We start from the raw sequence: 23,649 nt of genomic DNA on the forward strand, positions 1-23,649 counted from the left end.
TCTAATTATCAAAGCTAGTATTCAAGAAAATTTTCCCAAGAACAGAATGTAACTATAGCAGTACTAGAATATGAATTCAATCTTCAGTGCACAATCTTAAGTTGTCACAAATAAACTCTCAAGTGCTTCATACAAGCATATAGTATACTAGCATATACTTCTCAGGTCAAACGAATAACAATCCTTTTTTTTTTTTCAATGCGAATTTGCAGCAAAATTTAAACAAAAATTCCTTTTTCTTTTTGTTTTTTTTTTTAAGTCCCTAACCCTAGGATAGATTGAAATCCACAACCACAGTGCTCTAATACCAGATAATACGACCCTAGCCAATTAACAAGTACTCTTGCAAATCAATAAGGAAATCTAGCGGAAAGCATGCAATCACGGAAGTACCCGTCAATCCCTTTAACCCCCAAGTACTCTTGAAGAGAGAAAAACAAGGAATTTAGAACAAGAATCAGAAACTTACCTTCAAGTACTCTTGAAAACAACTCTGAAATTCTTGGCGCAATTAATCTTGTAGAACTCACAAGCCTAATTACTAAGGAAGATTCGGTTATATTCATGTAAGGATGAAGAACACGGTTGTTCTTGAAGAACAAAGAAAAATCACGTTTTTTTTATTAAAATTCAAAAGGTGGCTGCCGTGCAGCTCTTACAACAATATAAATAACCTACGCTAAACCTTAATTTAGCTATTAACTTAAGTTAGCCCAGGCCTAAACCTAATGTGGCCCAAATGGGTTTAATTAAATACAAGTCCAAGCTAACTAATTAAAATAAGCCTGACTTAAACATTAACTAATAATCTTGGGCTGGCCCAACTTTGGAAAAATAAACCCAACTGATACGGATCGAATCAAAGGATGAGATGTAAGTTCGCCTCTATGGCACCCCTCGTTTATAATGAAACGGAAACACCAATAATCGAGATTAAATGCTCTATGGCACCCCACGTTTATAAGGACACGGTAACACCAATTGATAAGGAACCGGGATCGGGAATCAAAGGAATGGGATATAAGTTCACCTCTATGGCACCCCACGTTTATAAGGAAACGGAAACACCAATAATCGAGATTAAAACGCTCTATGGCACCCCACGTTTATAAGGAAACGGTAACACCAATAATCGAGCAAAGAACAAGATAAACGCCACAACGAGTTGATAAGTTTACCTTAATTCTTGATGCAATTAGAGGATAGCAAATTCTCACAATCTCTCTAATCAAGAAGAACATGCAAAAGCATGAACAATCTGTCTCTGATTCAAATTATGCCAAAATTCTCGTTTTACATCTTAAGGAGGCTATTTATATGCCTTAAACAAACATAACCCTAAAGAAGAGCATCTAACTAGGCTGCCCTAGGGCCAAAACACATGGGCTTAACTCTAAAACACAAAATAAAGTCATTTCCAGCCCAAAACAAACAACTTGATATTGGGCAGATTGCATGCATCATAAAACCAACCCAAAACAACTTAAATAAACACTATGAGCCCATATCCCTTACATATTAATTAGACCAAAACAAGCAACAAGGGATAAGAACACATCCAAGCCCACTAGGAAGCACCAATGGATCCATATCATGAGGTGAGGAGTTTCCATGGCTTAGCAAGCTTCTACCGAAGGTTTGTGAAGGACTTTGATATGGATCCATTGGTGCTTCCTAGTGGGCTTGGATGTGTTCTTATCCCTTGTTGCTTGTTTTGGTCTAATTAATATGTAAGGGATATGGGCTCATAGTGTTTATTTAAGTTGTTTTGGGTTGGTTTTATGATGCATGCAATCTGCCCAATATCAAGTTGTTTGTTTTGGGCTGGAAATGACTTTATTTTGTGTTTTAGAGTTAAGCCCATGTGTTTTGGCCCTAGGGCAGCCTAGTTAGATGCTCTTCTTTAGGGTTATGTTTGTTTAAGGCATATAAATAGCCTCCTTAAGATGTAAAACGAGATTTTTGGCATAATTTGAATCAAAGGCAGAATTGCTCATGCTCTTGCGTGTTCTTCTTAATTAGAGTGATTGTGAGAGATTGCTTCCTCTAATTGCATCAAGAATTAAAGTAAACTTATCAACTCGTTTGTGGCGTTTATCTTGTTCTTTGCTCGATTATTGGTGTTACCGTTTCTTTATAAACGTGGGGTGCCATAGAGCGTTTTAATCTCGATTATTGGTGTTTCCGTTTCCTTATAAACGAGGGGTGCCATAGAGGTGAACTTATATCCCATTCCTTTGATTCCCGATCCCGGTTCCTTATCATTTGGTATCAGAGCCAAATCAAAGTTTTGGGGTAAGTTTTGTTATCTTAGTTAGGAATTTGAGTTTTCTTGTTGTTGGATTCATTAATTGTTTATCTTCGTGTTACATTATCTCTTTAGATCTTGTTGGATCTAGACATTATCTTTTTAGATCTTGTTGGATCTAAACATTTTCTCTTTAGATCTTGTTGGATTTAGATATTTTCTCTTTAGATCTTCTTGGATCTGAATTTTTTTTTTCTTGTTAGATCTTCTTGAATCTAGTTTTCTCTTTGAATCTTCTTGTTGTTTGCTTGTTTCTTGATAATAAAAAAAAAAACAAAAGGGAAATCTGGACATTGCAGCCTTAGATCTTACTAATTAGATCATAAAAAATAAAAAAAAAGTCATTGTTAAAGAGAGATAAGTCAAATTGTTGTTAAGGTCATTACCTACCTAAGTTGAATTGGGAGACAAAAGTCATTGTTGGACAACCTAAATAATAAGTCATTACCTACCTAAATTGAAATTGGGAGACACAAACCATCCACTTATACCTTGTTAAGGCCTTACCCTACCTAAATTGGGTCACATTTGTGGGTTAAGTGAGGATACAAGTCATGCACGCCTGCTACAGTAACTTGCTACAGGAACTCAGAAGCATCCGTGCTACAGTACCTTAAAAAAAAAAAAATTTTTTTTGGGTTTTTCTTTGTTTGCTTGCTTTGATTGGGTAGAATTAATTAGGTCCATATTTGGTTTGCTTTGTAGTGAACTAAATTCATACACTATATCCCTAAATCGTCTTTAAATTCTAGTTTCTATTTCTTGTTTGTGTGCTATCTTTGCTTCATTTATATTGTTAGGGTGTATTTGCTAGTTCCAACACTCTAATTAATAATCAAGTAGTACATTGTTTTGTTCTTGTGCTACCATTCATTTTGTTTGAGTTTTCTTTCTAGAATTGTGCTTACGTTTCTTTTGTTAAGGTTTATTTTCCTTGTGTTCTAAACGTGCTTTGAGATTGATTGGTTGGCCTGAAATTCTAAAGTACAATTGGAGGATTTGCATGGAGTGATTGAGGAGTGTAAACACGTGAGGGAGTGCTTTATCACTAATTCAAATGTTTTTGTGATTTCTATTTTGAACACTAACCATGAGTGCAGGCACATTTGGAGATAATAGTGGGGAGGGAAGTCAAATGGAGGATCCCCAGTTGAAACTTGTAATGGAGTCAATCCTAGGACAGTTTAGAACTTTCAACAATTCTATCCAAGATATAAGAAAGGAGTTACAGGAGTTTAAAGCTGCCCAACGCTCTAATACAACAAGAGTTCGACCTAGTACTACAACAACTAGATTTCAAACTCATGAAGAGAAGAAGGTCGATCATCCTGATCATTACTTTAGGGATTTGAACAATAAGTTAGGAAGGGTGCAAGAAAGGAAAAATGTGGATTACCTCAATAGGTATTCATTCACAAAGGATGGGTGGATGACCATTCCAAGATCATTTTCCTCAAAAGAAGTGGATGAAGACCAATATGGAAAGCAAAAGATGAGTTTTGAGGCTGTCAATAAAGAAAAGGAGTGCAAAAATAAAACGAGTGAAAATATATTGAGTGTAAATAAAAAGAAAGAGGGGGAAGAAAAGGAAAAACAAATTCAGCCTATATTTGTACCTTTGTGCAAAGAAGATTATTTTACCACTAATGATCTTAACCCATCCTTGCCAAGTGTGTTTGTTGATCTTTTGCAGGACTTTGAACATGTGGTTCCAGAAGAGATTGCCCAATCTTCATGTGAGGGTGAAAAGGTGGTTCTTGCACCATTGACACCTCAAGAAGTGAATATTGATCAGAAAAAGTTGCTTGAGAGAGAGAAAGAGGAGTTCACTGATGTCTTTCTTGAAGAGTTGCCTAGTGGATTGCCACCTTTGAGAGGGATAGAACATCAAATCGATTTCATTCTTGGCTCCACCATTCCAAATCAACCAGTCAATAGAAGCAATCCAATGGAGACAAAGGTGTTGCAAAGGCATATTCAGGTTGTAGCAAACAATGGAGTTCAATACGGTCTAAAAAGGAGAAGAAGAGTAAAGAAAAGGGCATGGATTCTAAGGAGAAGTGGAATGATACTAGCAAGCAAAAAGATACCTCAACTTTTAACTAAGATTCGAGGACGAATCTTTTTGAGGAAAGGGGGAATGATATGGATCCATTGGTGCTTCCTAGTGGGCTTGGATGTGTTCTTATCCCTTGTTGCTTGTTTTGGTCTAATTAATATGTAAGGGATATGGGCTCATAGTGTTTATTTAAGTTGTTTTGGGTTGGTTTTATGATGCATGCAATCTGCCCAATATCAAGTTGTTTGTTTTGGGCTGGAAATGACTTTATTTTGTGTTTTAGAGTTAAGCCCATGTGTTTTGGCCCTAGGGCAGCCTAGTTAGATGCTCTTCTTTAGGGTTATGTTTGTTTAAGGCATATAAATAGCCTCCTTAAGATGTAAAACGAGATTTTTGGCATAATTTGAATCAAAGGCAGAATTGCTCATGCTCTTGCGTGTTCTTCTTAATTAGAGTGATTGTGAGAGATTGCTTCCTCTAATTGCATCAAGAATTAAGGTAAACTTATCAACTCGTTTGTGGCGTTTATCTTGTTCTTTGCTCGATTATTGGTGTTACCGTTTCTTTATAAACGTGGGGTGCCATAGAGCGTTTTAATCTCGATTATTGGTGTTTCCGTTTCCTTATAAACGAGGGGTGCCATAGAGGTGAACTTATATCCCATTCCTTTGATTCCCGATCCCGGTTCCTTATCAGACTTCTCTACCATAGCAGCCCCACTCATAGAGGTGGTAAAGAAAGAAGTTGGGTTCAAATGGGGGGAAGCGCAACAAAGGGCATTTGATACTCTAAAATCCATTCTTTGTTCTGCTCCTATTTTAGTTTTACCTGACTTTGATAAAACATTTGAGATTGAGTGTGATGCCTCTGGTGTCGGTATTGGTGCAGTGTTGATGTAGGAACGAAAGCCTATTGCCTATTTCAGTGAGAAACTCAATGGGGCGCAGCTCAATTATTCAACCTATGACAAGGAGCTGTATGCTTTAGTGAGAGTATTGGAGGTATGGCAACATTACCTTCTACCCAAAGAATTTGTCATACACATTGACCATGAGTCTTTAAAGCACCTTAAGGGACAAGGTAAGTTGAACAAGAGACATGGTAAGTGGGTTGAATTCATTGAACAGTTTCCTTTTGTGATTAAATACAAGCAAGGAAAAGAAAATATTGTGGCTGATGCACTTTCTAGGAGGTATGCTTTAATTACTACTCTTAATGCTAAGTTGTTAGGATTTGAGCATATAAAATCCTTGTATGTTGATGATGATGACTTCGGTCTTATCTGGAGTGCATGTGAACATGGGGCCTTTAACAAGTTCTTTAGGCATGAGGGGTTTTTATTTAAGGGAAATAAACTTTGTATACCCAAATGTTCTATGCGAGAATTGCTTGTGTTAGAATCACATTGTGGGGGACTTATGGGGCATTTTGGAATTCTTAAGACATATGATATACTTGCTGAACATTTCTTTTGGCCACAAATGCGTAGAGATGTAGAAAAATTGTGTGGTGTGTGCATTGCATGTAAGCAAGCTAAATCTAAATCTATGCCTCATGGCCTTTATATGCCTTTACCTGTACCTACTTTGCCTTGGACTGATATTTCTATGGATTTTGTGCTTGGATTGCCCAGAACAAAGCGTGGTAGGGATAGTATTTTTGTTGTTGTGGACAGGTTTAGTAAGATGGCACATTTCATTGCATGCCTTAAGAGTGATGATGCTGTCCATGTTGCTGAGTTGTTTTTCAGGGAGGTTGTGAGATTGCATGGGGTGCCACGCACCATAGTCTCAGACCGTGATGCCAAGTTCCTTTCTCATTTTTGGCGTGTTTTATGGAGTAAGCTTGGTACGAAGTTGCTGTACTCTACTACTTGTCATCCCCAAACGGATGGCCAGACTGAGGTAGTCAATAGAACTCTTGGTACTTTGCTTAGAGCAGTGGTTGGTAAGAATCTGAAAACCTGGGAGGATTATTTACCTTTCATTGAATTTGCTTATAATAGGTCTATACATTCTTCTAGTGGTTATAGTCCATTTGAGCTTGTGTATGGTTTTAATCCTTTGACTGTACTTGATTTATCTCCTTTGCCTTTGAGTGAAATTGCTAACTTAGATGGTGAAAAGAAGGCTGAATTGGTTAGGGAGATACATGCTAAAGCCAGGGCTCATATAGACATGAAGAACAAAAGCTATGCCGACCGTGCCAACAAGGGAAGGAGGCGTGTGGTATTTCAACCTGGAGATTGGGTTTGGGTGCACATGAGGAAGGAAAGATTCCCAAACCAAAGGAAGGGAAAGCTTGCTGCCCGAGGTGATGGGCCTTTTCAAGTGTTGGAGAGGATCAATGACAATGCCTACAAGATTGATCTACCAGGTGAGTATGGCGTGTCTGCTACGTTTAATGTTTCTGACCTTTCTCCATTTGATTATGATTTAGATTTGAGGACAAATCTTTTTGAGGAGGGAGGGAATGATATGGATCAAGAGAGCAAGGTGAAGGATCCTCTAGCTCTACCCGTGGGACCAATCACAAGAGCTCGTGCAACCAAGCTACGAGCAGCCTTGAATGTATTTACTCAAGAACAAATCTCATTGGAGCTTCAAGATCATAATTATGCAAGATGTGAGATTGAACTTAAAGAAGCACCAAAGCTTGTTATGGTACTTGAGGCGTGCAAAGAGGCTGCCTGTTGATGAAGTTTACATGATTCTATACATAGGCAAATTCAGGAGTTGTTATTTTATTATGAGCTTAAGTATGGGTTGTGTAAGGCCTCTGGCCCATTTGTCTTGTTTTTGTTTAATTCTTTAGTGGACTTAATTAATTAGTGTAAGGTTGGTTGGGCTTATTTTCCAAAGTTGGGCCAACCCTAGATTAGCTAATGTTTAAGTCAGGCTTGTTTTAATTAATTAGTTTGGACTTGTATTTAATTAAGCCAAATTGGGCCACATTAGGTTTAGGCCTGGGCTAACTTAAGTTAATAGCTAAAGTAGGGTTAGCTTAGGTTATTTATATTGCATTGTAAGAGCTGCACGGCAGCCATCATTAATTTGAATTAAAACCAACGTGTTTTTCTTTGTTCTTCAAGAACAAACCGTGTTCTTCATCCTTGCATGAACAGCACCATATCTACCTTAGTAATTAGGCTTGTGAGTTCTACAAGATTAATTGCGCCAAGAATTTCAGAGTTGTTTTCAAGAGTACTTGAAGGTAAGTTTCTGATTCTTGTTCTAAATTCCTTGTTTTTCTCTCTTCAAGAGTACTTGGGGGTTAAAGGGATTGACGGGTACTTCCGTGATTGCATGCTTTCCGCTAGATTATCTTGTTGATTTGCAAGAGTACTTGTTAATTAGCTAGGATCATATTACCATGTGCTGTTCCCGTGCTTCTAGTACCTAAAAAGGATGGAACATGGCGCATGTGTGTTGATTGTAGAGCGGTCAACAAAATCACTGTAAAGTATAGACACCCTATCCCTAGAATTGATGATATGTTGGATGAATTGTATGGGGCAACTTACTTTACTAAAATTGATTTAATGAGTGGTTACCATCAAATTAGAATGCAACCAGGTGATGAATGGAAAACTGCTTTTAAAACTAAGTATGGTTTGTATGAATGGTTAGTTATTCCTTTTGGACTATCTAATGCACCTAGTACATTTATGAGGCTTATGAACCATGTATTGCATGCCTTCTTAGGAAAGTTTGTGGTTGTATACTTTGATGATATACTCATCTATAGCAAGTCTCTTAATGATCATATTGAGCATGTTAGGATAGTGTTACAAACTTTGAGATCTGAAAAGTTGTATGCTAAACTTAACAAATGCACATTTTGTATAGATAGACTTGTATTTCTTGGTTTTATTGTGAGCGCACCGGGTATTGAAGTAGATGAGGAGAAGGTAAAAGCTATCAAAGAATGGCCAACTCCCAAATCAATTTCTGAAGTTAGGAGCTTTCATGGGTTGGCAAGTTTCTATAAAAGGTTTGTAAGATTTCTCTTCAATTGCAGCACCACTAACAGAAATAATCAAAAAGGAAGTTGGGTTCAAGTGGGGAGAAGAGCAACAAAAGGCGTTTGACACGCTTAAAGGGAAGTTAACTTCTGCACCTATACTTTCTTTACCTAATTTTGAAGGTACTTTTGAGATTGAGTGTGATGCATCCGGTGTGGGAATTGGGGGTGTCCTAATGCAAGAAAAGAAACCAATTGCCTACTTTAGTGAGAAATTGAATGGTGCACAACTCAACTATTCAACCTATAACAAAGAGCTTTATGCCTTGGTAAGAACTTTGAATGTTTGGCAACACTACTTACAACCTAAGGAGTTTGTCATCCATACAGACCATGAGGCCCTAAAACACTTGAAGGGTCAAGGTAAGCTTAATAAAAGGCATGGTAAGTGGGTTGAATTTATTTAACAATTTCCATATGTGATTAAATACAAGCATGGAAAAGATAATATTGTTGCTGATGCATTGTCAAGAAGATATACTCTAATTACTACTCTTAGTTCTAAATTGCTTGGATTTGAGTATGTTAAGGACTTGTATGTGAATGATTCTGACTTGGGCAACATATATGTCGCATGTCAGCATGGAGCATTTGATAAGTTCTATAGACATGATGGATATTTGTTTAAGGGCAGCAAGCTTTGTGTGCCTAAATGTTCTATGCGTGAATTGCTTGTGCTTGAATCTCATAGTGGGGGATTGATGGGACACTTTGGGGTACATAAGACTTATGATATGTTGAATGAACACTTTTATGGGCCTCATATGATTAAAGATGTAGAAAGAGTTTGTAATTCTCGTATTGCTTGTAAACAGGCTAAATCTAAGTCTATGCCTCATGGATTATACATGCCTTTACCTGTTCCTAGTTCTCCTTGGATTGATATATCTATGGACTTTGTACTTGGATTAGCTAGGACTAAGTGTGGTAAAGATAGCATATTTGTTGTTGTTGATAGATTTAGCAAGATGGCTCATTTCATTTCTTGTCATAAAACTGATGATGCCAATAATATTGCTGAATTATTCTTTAAAGAAGTGGTAAGATTGCATGGGGTACCAAGAACTATAGTTTCTGATAGGGATGCAAAGTTTCTTTCACACTTTTGGAGAGTTTTGTGGGGTAAGCTTGGAACTAAATTGCTTTATTCTACAACTTGTCATCCACAAACGGATGGACAAACTGAAGTTGTGAATAGAACTTTAGGAACATTACTTCGTGCCATTGTGGGTAAGAACTTAAAAACTTAGGAAGATTGTTTGCCATTCATTGAGTTTGCATATAATCGTAGCATACATTCTACCTCAGGTTTTAGTCCATTTGAACTTGTTTATGGCTTTAATCCACTAACTGTATTAGATCTTGTTCCTTTACCTTTGAATGAACTTTCTAATTTAGATGGTGCTAAAAAGGCAGAATTGGTGAAGTCCTTACATGAGAAGGCTAGAGCCAACATAGAAAAGAGGAACAAGCAATATGCTAATAAAGCCAACAAGGGCAGGAAGAAGTTGGTGCTTATGCCAGGTGATTGGGTTTGGGTACACTTTCGCAAGGAAAGGTTTCCCAACCAAAGGAAGAGTAAGCTAGATGCACGTGGAGATGGTCCATTCCAAGTCTTAGAGCGCATCAATGACAATGCCTACAAAATAGACTTGCCAGGTGAGTATGGTGTTTCTACAACTTTTAATATTAGTGATTTGTCTCCCTTTGACATGGATGCAGATTTGAGGACAAATCTTTTTAAAGAAGGGGGGGATGATACGGATCCACTATCACCAACCAGCTATGGAGCTCAAGGGAACAAGGACTACAACAATGGCAATCCATTAGTACTTCCTAGTGGACCAATTACAAGGAGCCGTGCAAAGAAGTATGGAGCAACCATGTCCTTATACTTTCAAGAACAAATCACACAAGAGCTCCATGACCTTGCTTTCAACAAGTGCTATGAAGAACTTGAAGGAACACCTAAGTTTCTCACCTTAATAGAAGCACATGTTGAGTTGGAACCTGAATTTCCAACACATGAAATGCCTAGACCATGCTTGGTTAGCACGCCCGTGCAACTAGCACGCCCTAGACCGTGCAAGCCTCTGCCTCTCGCGAGGAACACTCATACATGCGCGCACGCCCGTGCCAACTAGAACGCCCTAGACCATGCACTCCTCTGCCTCTTGCGAAGGAAGCTTAACATTGAAGCACGCTCGTGCGCATTGGCATGCCCTGGACCGTGCAACCCCCTGCCTCTCATTAAGCTAGTTAGTTTATTTTGAGTTTTTGCTATGTTAATGGGCTGGGCCTCCTATAATTCAGCCACCCTTGATTATTTAGCCTTATTTTGTTTAGATTTAGTCAATCTTTAGTAGAGTTGGATTAGATATCCAAATCCTTAAGTTGTTATGATTTTGTTAGTCATATCCTTAGTTGGTTTAGATTTGCTAAATCCTACTCCTTAGCTAACTCTAAATCCTTTAAGGATCTAGACCTCTTAGATTAGTATAAATAGCTTGTTATTTTGTAGTTGTTAACATTATTCAATCAATTAAAGAGAGATTTTCTTCTTCCATGCCTTTGGTGTGTTCATGTTTTTAGAGGGTGTGAGATTGCATTCTTCTAATTGCATCAAGAATCAAGGTAAACTTATCAATTCTTTTGTGGCATTTATCTTATTCTATTACTCTATTATTGGTGTTCTTGCTTCTTTAAGCTTTGGGTGCCATAGAGGGGGAGTTTATTTAGATCTTTGATCTCTTCCAAAACTTGTCATAGAGTTCATGGAATTTATTTCCATTGGGTTCCGCGTCACAAATCCCACAAAATATGGTCAAATCCCTAAGAACTAGGAACAAAATCCACATAACTCAAACAATCTTTAATGGTGGACGAATTTTCTTACTCTTTTCTTTTTTTTTTTCCAAACCTAATCAACAAGATCTAAGATCACAACTTCCAGGATTAAAACAAGAACGAAATTGACAAACACAATTGAAACAAATTCGAAATTAAATCTAACAAAACAAGAAGATAAAACACAAAAACAAGAAAAACAATAAAACAAATAATCACAAACCCTAGAACTAAGATAAATAAGAATTTACCTTAATCTTTGGCTCTGATATCAAACTGACGTGGAACCCTATGGAAATTTATTCCATGAACTCTATGACAAGTTTTGGAAGAGATCAAAGATCAAACTAAACTCCTCCTCTATGGCACCCAAAGCTTAAAGAAGCAAGAACACCAATAATAGAGTAAAAGAATAAGATAAACGCCACAAAAGAATTGATAAGTTTACCTTGATTCTTGATGCAATTAGAAGAATGCAATCTCACACCCTATAAAGCAAGAACATGCCTAAGCATGAAAGAAGAAAATTCTCTTTTTGATTAATTGATTGAATGTTTTATAATTACAATATAACAAGCTATTTATACTAATCTAAGAGGTCTAGATCCTTAAAGGATTTAGAATAGTTAGTCTAAATTAGCTAAGGATTAGGATTTAGCAAATCTAAACCAACTTTAGCAAATCTAAACCAACTAAGGATATGACTAACAAATCTTAACAACTTAAGGATTTGGATATCTTGATACGGATCCACTACCACCAACCACCTATGGAGCTCAAGGGAACAAGGACCACAACAATGGCAATCCATTAGCACTTCCTAATGGACCAATTACAAGGAGTCGTGGAAAGAAGTATGGAGCAACCATGTCCTTACACATTCAAGAACAAGTTACAAAAGAGCTCCATGACCTTGCTTTCAACAAGTGCTATGAAGAACTTGAAGGAACACCTAAATTTCTCACATTAATAGAAGCACATGTTGAATGGGAACATGAATTGGTTAGCACGCCCGTGCTAGATGGCACACCCCAGGCCGTGCCCTCGTCTGACTTGCTGAGGAAAACAACTACCTTGAAGCACACCCCGTGCCAAATAGCACACCCCAGGCCGTGCTTCCCTCTGACTCTGAAGCACCCCCGTGCCAAATAGCACACCCTGGTCGTGCTTCCCTCTGACTCTCACGAGGGAACCTCTACATTGAAGCACGCCCATGCCAAATAGCACACCCTGGCCGTGCTTCCCTCTGACTCTCACGAGGGAACCATTACATTGAAGCACGCCTGTGCCAAATAGCACACCCAGGCCGTGCTTGTCCCTGCCTCTCATTTAGTTAGTTAGCTTGTTTTGGGTTTTTACTTTGTTAATGGGTTGGGCCTCCAATATTTCGTCCACCCTTGAATAATTAGCCTTATTTTGATTAGATTTAGTCAATCTTTAGTGGATTTGGATTAGATCTCCAAATCCTTAAGTTGTTATGATTTTATTAGTCTTATCCTTAGTTGGTTTAGATTTGCTAAATCCTACTCCTTAGCTAACTCTAAATCCTTTAAGGATCTGGACCTCTTAGATTAGTATAAATAGCTTGTTATTTTGTAAATATAACATCAATTATTCAATGAATTAAAGACTAATTCTTCATGCTTAGGCGTGTTCATGTTTTTAGAGAGTGTGAGATTGCATTCTTCTAATTGCATCAAGAATCAAGGTAAACTTATCAATTCTTTGTGGCGTTTATCTTATTCTTTTACTCTATTATTGGTGTTCTTGCTTCTTTAAGCATTGGGTGCCATAGAGGGGAGTTTATTCTAGATCTTTGATCTCTTCCAAAACTTGTCATTGAGTTCATGAAATTTATTTTCATTGGGTTCCACGTCAGTTTGGTATCAGAGCCAAAGATTAAGGTAAATTCTTATTTATCTTAGCTCTAGGGTTTGTGTTTATTTGTTTTCTTATTCATCTTGTTCTTGTGTTTGTTTTCTTGTTCATCTTGTTTCTTTGTGTTTGTTTTTCTTATTTGATTAGTTCAATTCGTTTTGCTTCAATTAAATTTCATAAATTTCATTATTGTTCAAGTCTGGAAGTTTAGATCTTAGATCTTGTTGACTAAAAAAAAAAAAAAAGTATAGAAAGAAAATTTCGTCCACCATTGAAATTGCTTGTGTGGATCTTGATTTTGTTCCTGAATCCAAGGGATTTGATCCTAATTCAAAGGGATTTTACCTTATTTTGTGGGATTTTGCCATATTTTGTGGGATTATTCCTAATCCTTAGGAGATTTGACCATATTTAGTGGGATTGTTCATAATCCTAAAGGGATTTGACCATATTTTATGGGATTTAGTTATCCACTATAATCTTGTCATAAAATCCAATCTTAACTACTTGTGGATAAGATAACAAAAAAATTAGTTGACCATATCTTTTGAGATTGAGCAAAATCTACTACAATCCTTTTCAAATCTAAGAATCCTACTTAAATTGGGTTGCATTGAAAAGGGACACAAGGCAGCACAACCGTGCACTTTTCTGACTTCCACTTGTTGGACTAGAACTTAAACGCACGCCCGTGCTCCATCTAGCACGCCCGTGCTCTGTTCTGACCCTATCTTAAAACATTGTTTTCTTTTGTTTTTCTTTGATTACTTGCTTTGTTTTGGGTAGAATTAATTAGGTCCATATTTGGTTTGCTTTGTAGTAAGCTAAATTCATACATTATATCCTAATATTGTCTTTCAAATTCTAGTTTCTTTGTTTTTGTGTGAGCTTTCTGTTGCTTCTATTACATTATTAGGGTGTGTTTGCTTGTTCACTACACTCTAATTGATCATTAAAGTAGTGCATTGTTTATGTTCTTGTGCTATTGTCCATATCGTTTTGAGTCTTCATTCTAGAATTGTGCTTGCTTTTCATTGTTAAGTTTTATTCCTTGTTCTAAACGTGATCTTTGAGTTGGTTGGTTGAACTAAGATTCTGAAGTTCAATTGGAAGAATTGCAAGGAGTGATTTCAAGAGTGTAAACACGTGAGGGAGTGATTTATCAATAACCCAAATCTTTTGTGTTTTCTTTTGAATACTAACCATGTGTATAGGCAAATCTGGAGATGGTAATGATGGAATTCCAATTAAAGATCCTCAATTAAAACTCTTCATGGAAGCAATTCAAGGACAGTTTAAAACCTTCAATAATCTTGTCCAAGACATGAGGGAGGAATTGCAAGAGATAAAGGCTTCACAAAGCTCTAATACAACTAGAACTCATCCACAAACCAGATTTCAAGACCATGATGTTGAAGAGAGTGAAGAGACCAATCCTAATAAACTTGATGGGGACTTGGGATCAATTAAGATGAGGATTCCAGAATTCAAAGGCAACAACAATGCTGAAGAGTACCTTGAATGGGAAAGGAAGGTAGAACAAATCTTTGAATGCCATAACTATTCTCAAGAAAAGAAATCTCATCTTGCTGCTGTTGAATTCAAAGGATATGCTATGTTTTGGTGGGAACAATTGCTATTGAAAAGAAGAAGGAAGGGATTACGACCCGTACCACCATGGGATCTCATGAAAGAGCTAATGCACCAAAAATTTGTCCCTACTCATTACTTTAGGGATTTACATAACAAATTAGCTAGAATGGTGCAAGGAGGAAGGAGTGTGGAAGAGTACTACAAGGAGATGGAGATTTGCATGGCAAGGGCCAAGATTGAAGAGGAAGAGCAAATCACCATGTCACGATTCCTTGGAGGTCTCAATAAAGACATTGCTGATGCTTTAGAGATGTATAGGTATGATACATTGGAGGGATATGATAGATATGGCCATGAAACTTGAAAGACAGAAAAAGGGGAGATCCACCAACAAGTATTCCAGCAACACATGGGGATCTAAATGGCCTAAAGAAGGTGAGAAGAGGGAATTTAAGGGTTCTAATTCCCAAAGGACAGATTCAACTTCAAAAGGTAAAGAGGCTGTCCAAACTCCATTCAAAAGCAACAAAGGTACTTCTAACTCTACAACCCCTTCTAGAGAAATTAAATGTTTTAAATGTTTGGGGAAAGGGCATTATGCATCTCAATGTCCTAATAAAAGGGTTATGATTGCTAAAGATGATGGGAATGTTAGTTCTGAATCTGAATGTAGTGATTATGATGATATGCCTAATTTAGATGATGATAATGATGATTCAGAAAATTTAATACTTCCTGAACATGGAGAAGCTTTGGTTGCTAGACGTGCTTTGAACATGCATGTTAAAGAAGAAAGCCTTGAGCAACGTGAGAACATATTTCACCCTAGATGTTTGATTAGCGGAAAAGTGTGTACTCTTATTATTGATGGGGGTAGTTGCACTAATGTTGCTAGTGTAAACATGGTAAACAAACTGAACTTGACTTGTCTCAAGCATCCTAAACCTTATAGGTTGCAATGGTTGAATGATTGTGGGGAGGTGAAAGTGACTAAACAGGTACTAGTGCCATTTTCTATTGGATGGTATGAAGATGAAATTTTGTGTGATATAGTACCTATGCAAGCTGGACATCTATTGTTGGGAAGACCATGGCAATATGATAGAAAAGCACTTCATGATGGATTCCACAATCGATACTCTTTGATTCATAAGGGGAAAAAGGTGGTTCTTGTACCTTTATCACCTCAAGAGGTTTATGAAGACCAAAGAAAGATACTTGAGAGAGAGAGAGAGGTTTCGGCCTTGAGAAAAAAAGAGAGTGAGGTTTTGAGAGAACAAAAGAGAGAAGATAGTAAGAATGAGGGAAAAGAGGCCACAAAAATAACAAAACAAATCAATGGCCCAATTGTGAGAGAAAAAGAAAGAGAGGAGAAAAAGAAACAGACTTTTTATGCAAGAGTTAGGGAGGTTAAGTGTGCTATTGCCTTGGAGAAGCCCATATTGCTTCTAAGGTACAAAGAGGTTTTATTTGCTGAAACTAACACTAACCTTGAAAGTTTGCCTTCTATGTTTGTTTCTATGTTACAGGAATTTGATGATGTCTTTCCTAGTGAATTACCAAGTGGTTTACCACCTTTAAGAGGAATAGAACATCAAATTGACTTCATTCCTGGATCCACCATTCCAAATAGGCCTGCCTATAGAAGCAATCCAATGGAGACAAAGGAGTTGGAAAGGCAAGTTGATGAACTTATGGAGAAAGGTTTGGTAAGAGAAAGCATGAGCCCATGTGCTGTTCCCGTGCTTCTAGTACCTAAAAAGGATGGAACATGGCGCATGTGTGTTGATTGTAGAGCAGTCAACAAAATCACAGTAAAGTATAGACACCCTATCCCTAGACTTGATGATATGTTGGATGAATTGCATGGGGCAACTTACTTTACTAAAATTGATTTAATGAGTGGTTACCATCAAATTAGAATGCAACCAGGTGATGAATGGAAAACTGCTTTTAAAACTAAGTATGGTTTGTATGAATGGTTAGTTATGCCTTTTGGACTATCTAATGCACCTAGTACTTTTATGAGGCTCATGAACCATGTATTGCGTGCCTTCTTAGGAAAATTTGTGGTTGTATACTTTGATGATATACTCATCTATAGCAAGTCTCTTAATGATCATGTTGAGCATGTTGGGATAGTGTTACAAACTTTAAGGACTGAAAAGTTGTATGCTAAGCTTAACAAATGCACATTTTGTATAGATAGACTTGTATTTCTTGGTTTATTGTGAGTGCACAGGGTATTGAAGTAGATGAGGAGAAAGTAAAAGCTATCAAAGAATGGCCAACTCCCAAATCAGTTTCTGAAGTTAGGAGTTTTCATGGGTTGGCAAGCTTTTATAGAAGATTTGTTAAAGATTTCTCTTCAATTGCAGCACCACTAACAGAAATAATCAAAAAGGAAGTTGGATTCAAGTGGGAAGAAGAGCAACAAAAGGCATTTGACACACTTAAAGGGAAGTTAACTTCTGCACCTATACTTTCTTTGCCTAATTTTGAGAATACTTTTGAGATTGAGTGTGATGCTTCTGGAGTGGGAATTGGGGCTGTCCTAATGCAAGAAAAGAAACCAATTGCCTACTTTAGTGAGAATTTGAATGGAGCACAACTCAACTACTCAACCTATGACAAAGAGCTTTATGCCTTGGTAAGAACTTTACATGTTTGGCAACACTACTTATTACCTAAAGAGTTTGTCATCCATACTGACCATGAGGCCCTAAAACACTTGAAGGGTCAAGGTAAGCTCAATAAAAGACATGGTAAGTGGGTTGAATTTATTGAACAATTTCCATATGTGATTAAATACAAGCATGGAAAAGATAATGTTGTTGCTGATGCATTGTCAAGAAGATATACTCTAATTACTGCTCTTAGTTCTAAATTGCTTGGATTTGAGTATGTTAAAGAATTGTATGTGAATGATTCTGATTTTGGCAACATATATGTAGCATGTGAACATGGAGCATTTGATAAGTTCTATAGGCATGATGGATATTTATTTAAGGGCAGCAAACTTTGTGTGCCTAAATGTTCTATGCGTGAATTGCTTGTGCTTAAATCTCATAGTGGGGGATTGATGGGACACTTTGGGGTACATAAGACTTATGATATGTTGAATGAACACTTTTATTGGCCTCATATGATTAAAGATGTAGAAAGAGTTTGTAATTCTTGTATTGCTTGTAAACAGGCCAAATCTAAGTCTATGCCTCATGGATTATACATGCCTTTACCTGTTCCTAGTTCTCCTTGGATTGATATATCTATGGACTTTGTACTTGGATTACCTAGGACTAAACGTGGTAAAGATAGCATATTTGTTGTTGTTGATAGATTTAGCAAGATGGCTCATTTCATTCCTTGTCATAAAACTGATGATGCCAATAATATTGCTGAATTATTCTTTAAAGAAGTGGTAAGATTGCATGGGGTACCAAGAACTATTGTTTCTGATAGGGATGCAAAGTTCCTTTCACACTTTTGGAGAGTATTGTGGGGTAAGCTTGGAACTAAATTGCTTTATTCTACAACTTGTCATCCACAAACGGATGGACAAACTGAAGTTGTAAATAGAACCTTAGGAACATTGCTTCGTGCCATTGTGGGTAAGAACTTAAAAACTTGGGAAGATTGTTTGCCATTCATTGAGTTTTCATATAATCGTAGCATACATTCTACCTCAGGTTTTAGTCCATTTGAACTTGTTTATGGCTTTAATCCACTAACTGTATTAGATCTTGTTCCTTTACCATTGAATGAACTTTCTAATCTAGATGGTGATAAAAAGGCAGAATTGGTGAAGTCTTTACATGAGAAGGCTAGAGCCAACATAGAAAAGAGGAACAAGCAATATGCTGAAAGAGCAAACAAGGGCAGAAAGAAGTTGGTATTCATGCCAGGTGATTGGGTTTGGGTACACTTTCGCAAGGAAAGATTTCCCAACCAAAGGAAGAGTAAGCTAGATGCACGTGGAAATGGTCCATTCCAAGTCTTAGAGCGCATCAATGACAATGCCTACAAAATAGACTTGCCAGGTGAGTATGGTGTTTCTGCAACTTTTAATGTTAGTGATTTGTCTCCCTTTGACATGGATGCAGATTTGAGGACAAATCTTTTTAAAGAGGGGGGGGATGATACGGATACACTACCACCAACCACCTATGGAGCTCAAGGGAACAAGGACCACAACAATGGCAATCCATTAGCACTTCCTAGTGGACCAATTACAAGGAGTCGTGCAAAGAAGTATGGAGCAACCATGTCCTTACACATTCAAGAACAAGTTACAAAAGAGCTCCATGACCTTGCTTTCAACAAGTGCTATGAAGAACTTGAAGGAACACCTAAATTTCTCACATTAATAGAAGCACATGTTGAATGGGAACATGAATTGGTTAGCACGCCCGTGCTAGATGGCACACCCCAGGCCGTGCCCTCGTCTGACTTGCTGAGGAAAACAACTACCTTGAAGCACACCCCGTGCCAAATAGCACACCCTAGGCCGTGCTTCCCTCTAACTCTGAAGCACCCCCGTGCCAAATAGCACACCCTGGCCGTGCTTCCCTCTGACTCTCACGAGGGAACCTCTACATTGAAGCACGCCCGTGCCAAATAGCACACCCTGGCCGTGCTTCCCTCTGACTCTCACGAGGGAACCTTTACATTGAAGCACGCCCGTGCCAAATAGCACACCCAGGCCGTGCTTGTCCGTGCCTCTCATTTAGTTAGTTAGCTTATTTTGGATTTTTACTTTGTTAATGGGTTGGGCCTCCAATATTTCGTCCACCCTTGAATAATTAGCCTTATTTTGATTAGATTTAGTCAATCTTTAGTGGATTTGGATTAGATCTCCAAATCCTTAAGTTGTTATGATTTTATTAGTCTTATCCTTAGTTGGTTTAGATTTGCTAAATCCTACTCCTTAGCTAACTCTAAATCCTTTAAGGATCTGGACCTCTTAGATTAGTATAAATAGCTTGTTATTTTGTAAATATAACATCAATTATTCAATGAATTAACTACTTCTTCATGCTTAGGCGTGTTCATGTTTTTAGAGAGTGTGAGATTGCATTCTTCTAATTGCATCAAGAATCAAGATAAACTTATCAATTCTTTGTGGCGTTTATCTTATTCTTTTACTCTATTATTGGTGTTCTTGCTTCTTTAAGCATTGGGTGCCATAGAGGGGAGTTTATTCTAGATCTTTGATCTCTTCCAAAACTTGTCATTGAGTTCATGAAATTTATTTTCATTGGGTTCCGCGTCATATCTAATCCAAATCAACTAAAGATTGACTAAATCTAAACAAAATAAGGCTAAAATAATCAAGGGTGGCTGAATTATAGGAGGACCAACCCATTAACAAAGCAAAAACTCAAAATAAACTAACTAATATTTCAAGAGGCAGAGGCGTCCACGGTCTGGGGCGTGCTAATTGGCACGGGCATGCTTCAAGTCAAAAGTGTCCTCGCGAGAGGCAGAGGCGGGCACGGTCTGGGGCGTGCCATTTGGCATGGGCGTGCTTCAAGGTAAGTGTTTCCCTCGCGAGAGTCAGAGGCTTGCACGGTCTGGGGCGTGCCACCTTGCACGGGCGTGCTAACATAACATTGTCTAGGTATGCCATATGCTGGAAATTCAGATTCCATCTCAACTTGTGCTTCCATTAATGTGAGAAACTTAGGTGTTCCCCATGCTTCCTTAAGCTTTATGGTTGAGTGGTATCGATTCCGTATCACTTTGCTTTAGAGAGAGTGTGAGATTGCATTCTTCTAATTGCATCAAGAATCAAGGTAAACTTATCAATTCACTTGTGGCGTTTATCTTATTCTTTTACTCTATTATTGGTGTTCTTGCTTCTTTAAGCTTTGGGTGCCATAGAGGGGAGTTTAGTTTGATCTTGGATCTCTTCCAAATCTTGTCATAGAGTTCTTGGAATAAATTTCCATAGGGTTCCGCATCAGTTTGGTATTAGAGCCAAAGATTAAGGTAAATTCTTATTTATCTTAGTTCTAGGGTTTGTGATTATATGTGTTCTTGTTTTTTCTTGTTTTGTGTTTTGTCTTCTTGTTTGTTAAATTTTAATTTTGAATTTGCATCAATTGTGTTTGTTAATTTCGTTCTTGTTCAAAAAAAAAATTTCAGAAAATTGTGATCTTAGATCTTGCTAATTAGATTTTGTTCAAAAAAAAAAAACAAAAAAAAAGGAAGAAAATTCATCCACCATTGAAGCTTGAGTTATTGTGTGGATTTTGTTCCTAATTCATAGGGATTTTGTTCCTAAATCTGGATTTGACCTTATTTTGTGGAGATTAAGTTTATCCACTGTAATCTTTGATAAAATCCAATCAAATTCATCCACCATTGAAGCTTGAATTATTGTGTGAATTTTGTTCCTAATTCATAGGGATTTTGTTCCTAAATCTTAGGGATTTAACCTTATTTTGTGGAGATTAAGTTTATCCACTATAATCTTTGATAAAATCCAATCAAATTCGTCCACCATTGAAGCTTGAGTTATTATGTGGATTTTGTTCCTAATTCATAGAGATTTTGTTCCTAAATCTTAGGGATTTAACCTTATTTTGTGGAGATTAAGTTTATCCACTATAATCTTTGATAAAATCCAATCTTAACTACTTTGTGGATAAGGTAACAAGAATTAGTTATCCATATCTTTTTAGATTAAGCTTATCCACTATAATTGATACGACCCTAGCCAATTAACAAGTACTCTTGCAAATCAACAAGGAAGATCTAGCGGAAAGCATGCAATCTCGGAAGTACCCGACAATCCCTTTAACCCCCAAGTACTCTTGAAGAGAGAAAGCAAGGAATTTAGAACAAGAATCAGAAACTTACCTTCAAGTACTCTTGAAAACAACTCTGAAATTCTTGGTGCAATTAATCTTGTAGAACTCACAAGCTTAACTACTAAGGATATTTTGGTTCTATGAAGAACACAATTTGTTCCTGAAAGAACAAGAAGAAAACGTTTTGTTTTTGATTTCAATTCAATGGTTGGCTAAAAATTTTGTTTTACATCTTAAGGAGGCTATATATAAGCCCCAAACAAACATAACCCTAAAGAAGAGCATCTAACTAGGCTGCCCTAAGGCCAAAACACATGGGCCTAACTAGTACACACAAAATAGAATCATTTCTAGCCCAAAATAGACAACTTAATATTGGGCAGATTGCATGCATCATAAAATCAACCCAAAACAACTTAAATAAACACTATAGGCCCATATCCCTTACATATTAATTAGACCAAAACAAGCAATAAGGGATAAGACCACATCCAAGCAAAGTCCACTAGAATCCATTAGGAGGCACCAATGGATCCATATCATTCCCCCTTTCCTCAAAAAGATTCGTCCTCGAATCTTAGTTAAAAGTTGAGGTATCCTTTTGCTTGCGAGGATCAGTCCACTTTTCCTTAGAATCCATGCCCTTTTCTTTACTCTTCTTCTCCTTTTTAGATCGTATTGAACTCCATTGGTTGCTGCAACCTGAATATGCCTTTGCAACTCCTTTGTCTCCATTGGATTGCTTCTATTGGCTGGTCGATTTGGAATGTTGGAGCCAAGAATGAAGTCGATTTGATGATCTATCCCTCTCAAAGGTGGCAATCCACTAGGCAACTCTTCAGGAAAGTCATTAGTGAACTCCTCTTTCTCTCTCTCAAACAACTTTTTCTGATCACTATTCACTTCTTGAGGTGTCAATGGTGCAAGAACCACCTCTTTACCGTCAAATGAAGATTGGGCAATCTCTTCTGGAAATGCATGTTCAAAGTCCTGCAAAAGATCAACAAACACACTTGGCAAGGATGGGTTAAGATCATTAGTGGCCAAATAAGCTCCCTTGCACAAAGGTACAAGTATAGGCTGATTGTGGTACAAAGCATGTGTATCCTCACTTGCCCTAGCTATCAAACTCACATTCTTTTCTTTTTCTTTTTCCTCTTTCTCTTTTTTTGCACTCTGTTTATTTTCACTAATTTTATTTTGAATCTCCTTTTCTTTCTTTATAACATCAAATCTCATGGTTTCATTTTTACATTGATCTACATATACTTCCTTTGACCAAACTGGTGTTAGAATGGTCTTCCGCTCATCCTTTGTGATTGAATACCTATTGAGGTAATCCACACTTTTTCTTCCTTGCACCTTTCCTAACTTATTGTTCAAATCCCTAAAGTAATGATCAGGATTATCAACCTCCTCATCTTCAGGAGTTTGAAATCTAATTGGTTTAGTACTAGGACAAGCTCTTGTTGTACCCCTCCTTGTGGCATTGTGGTCATGTCTTTCCGTCTGTTGTTCTTGAAGCTCGAATCTGTCATTAAAGCTCTCCATAAACCTAGTGATTCGTCCCATCTCTCCAGAGAGAGCATCTAGAAAGGCTTGAAGATTTGGATCTTCAATTTTAAGAGGGCTGTCATTCTTATCTCTAGATGAATCAGACATCCTGAAATAGAATACAAACACAAAACTAAAGGAAATGGTTAGTTTATCACTCCCTCACGTGTTTCTCTCCTTATTTGGCTTTTTTTTTTTTTTTTTTCAATATGTGGGTTTCACTCCAGCCTTTTACCACTCTTTCCACTTGAATAATTGCACTTCAGAATCCCAAAGTTGCTACAAAAGTCAAGAGAAAGTTAGGAAAACAAAGAATATAATTAAGTAATGCACAAACTCTATCAAGAAATCACAATGTTTGAATGGCAATACAAGAATAAGAAAGGTGTATTGCTAGAAATCAATAAACTAAAGTGTAGGAACAAGCAAATAACACTTTAGCAATGTTAAATGAAGCAAAGATAGCACACAAACAAGAAATTGAAACTAGAATTTAAAAGACGATTTAGGGATATAGCGTATGAATTTAGTTCGCTACAAAGCAAACCAAATATGGACCTAATTAATTCTAC

At 37.3% G+C, this 23,649-nt stretch overlaps 1 pseudogene; it reads right to left on the bottom strand.

Moving 5' to 3' along the window:
* Window positions 1–23,649, bottom strand: part of LOC149494259 (uncharacterized) — a 45,288-nt pseudogene that overhangs the window by 716 nt on the left and 20,923 nt on the right.

This window comes from Jatropha curcas, chromosome 8 (genome assembly GCF_041381405.1).
Source record: "Jatropha curcas cultivar XTBG-Jc1 chromosome 8, XTBG_Jcur_1.0, whole genome shotgun sequence".
Classification (NCBI taxonomy): domain Eukaryota; kingdom Viridiplantae; phylum Streptophyta; class Magnoliopsida; order Malpighiales; family Euphorbiaceae; genus Jatropha; species Jatropha curcas.